This window comes from Eptatretus burgeri, chromosome 16, assembly GCF_056783735.1.
Source record: "Eptatretus burgeri isolate ZD-2024b chromosome 16, Ebu_testis_v1, whole genome shotgun sequence".
In the NCBI taxonomy this organism is placed as follows: Eukaryota; Metazoa; Chordata; class Myxini; order Myxiniformes; family Myxinidae; genus Eptatretus; species Eptatretus burgeri.
Window position 1 is genome coordinate 47712278 of NC_140976.1, and position 5000 is coordinate 47717277.

The 5000-nt window shown below is 43.2% G+C and overlaps 1 protein-coding gene and 1 pseudogene across 3 annotated transcripts in view; both read right to left on the reverse strand.

Moving 5' to 3' along the window:
- Positions 1-5000, reverse strand: part of LOC147011030 (transmembrane protein 132E-like) — a 506523-nt gene that overhangs the window by 387351 nt on the left and 114172 nt on the right. The window lies entirely within an intron of this gene.
- Positions 4391-5000, reverse strand: part of LOC147011031 (uncharacterized) — a 6778-nt pseudogene continuing 6168 nt past the window's right edge.

Below are 5000 nucleotides of genomic sequence, written 5' to 3' on the forward strand. Positions count from 1 at the left end.
TGAAATTAGTTTATTTTTTTAATCAACCGCTGTCACAACGGGAATCCAACGGGTTCACGGGTCGTCCAGTAACATATAAAAATGTGGTTGTATTGTGGAGCAGATCAAGCAGCGACCTGTACTCGGAGTGAAAGAAAATGGTGTTGATATATGAGCCAAAAGAGATTAAATATTGAATGGACATGGATAAGTTAATGGGTTAGACGACAGAGAATTTGGGAAAGTACATTCCCATGGGTCAATGTCTGCAAAGTCATCAATATGAGGGAAGTGTATTCTGCTTTGATCGATTCCTTTGATGTGAACATTTCACATTCATAGAGTAATGGAGAGTGTGACAAACAGGTTTGATTGAAAGAAAGGGAGAATGGAAACAGAGATGGTCAGAGTGGGGAGGAAAAAAAAAAACCATGAGGATGTTAAGAAAATTATAGGGGTTTTGTTTTCATTTTGTTTCTGTCAATCATATCAAAATGGAAGTAAAATAACTTATTTTCTACGTCGCTACTGCATCGATTTCTGGCGGCTCTTGATAACGAGTGTGCTTTGAGGGTGTGCCAGCCACAGCAGTCACTCCACCGTAATGCATGAAATAATAAACAAACGCAGAAAGGGAAACATATCTCACACAGTACTCGCAAATCCACTAAAAGGGCATTGCTCAAATTCACCAATGTGCCCCAGTACAGACAGACTGACTGCTGAAAATTTCTGCTCAAGAATTTCCTGAGAAATCCAACAGAGCGATACACGTGGCAGCTCCTCGGCGAGCTTTAGCGCATGGGTGAGTACGCACAGTTGAGCATGCGCACAACTTTCATGAAAAGAGTAATTAAATGAGGTACATCATTCACAGCACTTGGTGGCGTAATGATTAGAGCGTCCGCTCTAAGTTTGGGAGGCCGATGGCCGAATCATGCCGAAGACTTTAAAATGGTATGTGCTGCTTCCTTGCTTGATGCCATTCAAAAAAGGATACAGCATGGATACCATTCAAAAAGGATACAGCATGGATAAACAACTGTAGGTTGGCAACAATTGCACAGACTTGATGGGCTTAATTGCCTCCTCTTGGGTTGAAGTTCCTTGAAAGGGACCATATTTATGTATTATTATTATTATTATTATTATTATTATTATTAACATTATGCCATCTCTAATTGTCTCAGAAAATTGAAGCAACTTAGGAGCACTTTGTGATGTCATCTCACTTTTGGTGATGTCAGAATTGTCTTTATTCCACACCAACACGTGACCAGCGTTGTGGACTAACAATGCACACTAATGAACAAAGCATCACAATGTGAAAAAGATAAAAGAAAGCTCAAAGGCTAAATGGAAATTACATTATAAATCAACAGGTAAAGAAAGATTAAATGTATATGTGGGAAAATTACATGCCTTGACCACGAATAAAACTCAGGTCCTCTAGTGAACTGCAGTAGTGCTCTGCCATCAGAGCTATCTGGTCTGGTGAACTGTACTCGTGCTCTGCCATCCGAGCTATCTGGTGATCCATGGGCTGCAGACACAATTCTTCCACATAGAGATGCCACTCTGTTATGGACAGGCCCTTGCTGCTCCTATTGTTGGCAGTGAATGTCCTTGAAGCAGCAGGGGAAAGGGGGTTAACCCATGAATCTAGGGAGAGTTAACCCATCCATAATTCTCGTGGAATTAACCAGTCCGTAATTTTGGAGGAATTAACCCATCTGCAATGTTGGGACTATCCATCAGGAGAGGTTCTTCACTATCAAAATTAACTTGGCAGAGGAGGAGGCTGTTTGGTCCATCGAGCATGTGCTCTAACAACAGCACATTAATTTGATCAATTAGTTTATCTAATAAATTTTACTGGGGCATTGGGGGAGGAGAGGGGAGTGTGGAGAAGAACAGTGAGGCAAGCGCAGGGACATCACCAGAGTGTTGGCATCATGACTGAGATGTCCTCATAACAGCAGTCCTCACCAATGCAAGTTAATAACTACAACAAAATAACAGTCCACCAGAAGAGCACTCTTCGATGTCGCGAAGTGGACAGATATGCCTCCGCCCTCCGGACAGAAGTGGACAGATATCCCACATTATTACATCATTACACATACTTGTACCAAATTTTGATTTCTATCAATCCCTGAACCCAGATTCAAAATATTAAATAATTCTGGCTGCCAGAACATGCATCCGATCAGGTTGAAATTTAAAACATATATATTCCCCATGACGACTGGATCATAATTGTGATGTTTCATATCGATTGATGAAGCGGTTCAACAGAAATCATTTTTTATAGATTTTTGTTGAATCCAATATGGCTCCCAGACCATGTGACCTATTTAATACTTGTGAACATCCTGGTTATCCCCAAGGCTTGGGAAACTAATGGGTGAGGTTTCTCCTCGATCTGTCAAGCCGTTCTGGAGAAGGAGATTTTTAAAGGTTCAAAAAACTATAGCTCCCAAATCATGTGACCTGTGACGTTATAGGTGGAGAACTTTTTGTTCCGCTTGGATAGGCGATCATACATGTAAAGTTTCGCTCGATCTCTTCAGCCGTTTCGGAGAAGACGATTATTTTTTTTGAACGTTTTATGTTAAAAAATATATGGCTGCTAAACTACATGACCGATGACATCAATTTTTTTCCCCCATACAATTTAACCTAAGAGGACCCTCAAAAAATTTCAGATTGATCGGATAAAGCATTTGACGTCATAACAAATCCACCTATGACATCATCAAAAAAAAATCACATATTTTCCATGCAGAGTACTTCACATGTTACAAGTTATAAAAAAATTTTTTTTCCCATGGAGCGGTTTCAGAGAAACAGAGGTCCAAAGTTTTTCCTTTTTCCCAACAGGGCTGCCACAGCACATGACCTATGACATCATAATTATCAATAAAACATTCCACATGAGCAGTGCACCTTTGGTGAAAATCTTGTGTCAATCGGATGAGCAGTTGCAGAGAAAACATAAAAATTAGCACGGAAGGATGGACGGACAGACGTACGTACAGGTGGACGGGCAACCTAAAAACATATTGCCTCCAGCGACTTCGGCAGCGGAGGCAGAAAAATGGTAGGACACACATCGGCATACAAAGATGCACACGTAGATGTAAAATAACCAAAAAGGCAGTGGGTTTGAAACGTTGCTTAATGAAGACTTTGAAGTATGTTTTAAAACTATCAGCAGAATGCAGACACCAAAAGTAGATTTACTTTGGGAAGGCAGGGCCAGATGCAGTTCCCACTCAGATTGTTAGAGAAACCACCCAAGCAGGATGAATTAAATTTAAATCTTGCACATTAGGCACAAGTGTCTGAATAACAGCCGTGTTGGTGGCATTTTGTTCAACTCAAGAGCATAAATTTTTACCTCCGCCACCGAAGGTGAAGGAGGTGATGTTTTCACCCCACTCTGTCTGTCTGTTTGTTTGTAGGATATATCAAAAAGTTGTGGATGGATCCGTATGAAATTTGATGGGCAGGTTGGGTGTGTGACAAGCACGAACAGTTTAGATTTTGGGGAAGATTCGAATCCAGATTTGGTTATGAGAATTATTTAATTTTTAAAGTGATTCTTCACCATGAGAGATCGCGCCAAAAACGATATAGTGTATAGCATGATATTTCAAAAATGTATTGGGCCCAATATGTTCTCGTGGATCAGACATTGCGTGGCAGAAGTATGCTCTCCACTGAGTGCCCTTCTCGTTCTTTTTGTATCCGGGAGAAATTGATCTGGATGACAGAAAACGGAGGAGTTTTTCTGTAATACTGACAAATGGTTTGCTAGTCACAAAAAATTTACATATTGTTTTGTTGCAGTTCTGCAAAATTACACTTCCTATAGGAAATGGTACACAGCTTATAGTGGTCCCCAGACAGTTATTTCATTAGTATTCATATTAGATAGCCCTTCCCTTATGTCTAGTGGGTTTATAGGACAGAATGCGTTGAGTGGGCTCTTGGCAGGTCTTTATTCTCATTCTTTTATCTATTTTAGTTTACTTCACACACAAACCCCTCCTTTCCTTCACACAAGCATGCAGACCACAGCCACAAGCAGCTTATTTTGCATACGTGTGCCATTTCACATTCAAACCTGGTGCCATCCTCCAACAGCACATCACCTCAGACCTTTGCTGCACTCGAACCCCAATGCTACAACATTTCTCCAACCACCACAACGCCTTCGTAAAGCTCCCCACATCATCGGACCACAGCTCCAACTTGCCAACAATCACCATTTATGCTAAAATCTCGACCACAACCGCCTCCATCACGAAGTCGCCACACTACAACTGCTACGCTACACTACTACTGCCATCGCTCAACCAGTGGAACCATCAAAGACCTCCACTGTCTTTTGGAACCGGGGGGGGGAGGGGGGAGGAGGCGTGCTCATGGTGAGGGTGGGCAATTGAGTACCTCGCCCCATGTTATTCTCAGAGCTCCATTGCCTACCCAGGTAGAGGGTGACTGAAGCCATTTCCGGTGCCAAATACTCGCCTGGGAGGAGCTCACGCTGGGGCATTGGTCCACACACCAATGAGGGCATGGTGAAACACCCATCACTCTGCCTGTTCCAATCTCAAGCTCCTCCTCCACAGGGGGATTGTAAGGTCTGGCTCTGTTCCCTGGTTCTCTCTCTGACCTGGCCCAACTTCTTCTCTGCTCTGCTCTGACCTGGCCCACCCTCTTCTCTGCTCTGACCTGGCCTGCTCTCTTCTCTGTTCTGACCTGGCTCGTCCTCTCCTCTGCTCTCTGACCTGGCCCGCCCTCTTCTCTGCTCTGCTCTCTGACCTGGCCTGCTCTCTTCTCTGTTCTGACATGGCCTGCTCTCTTCTCTGTTCTGACCCGCCCTCTTCTCTGCTCTGCTCTCTTATCTGTTCTGACCTGGCCTGCTCTCTTCTCTGTTCTGACCTGGCCTGCTCTCTTCTCTGTTCTGACCTGGCCTGCTCTCTTCTCTGTTCTGACCTGGCCTGCTCTCT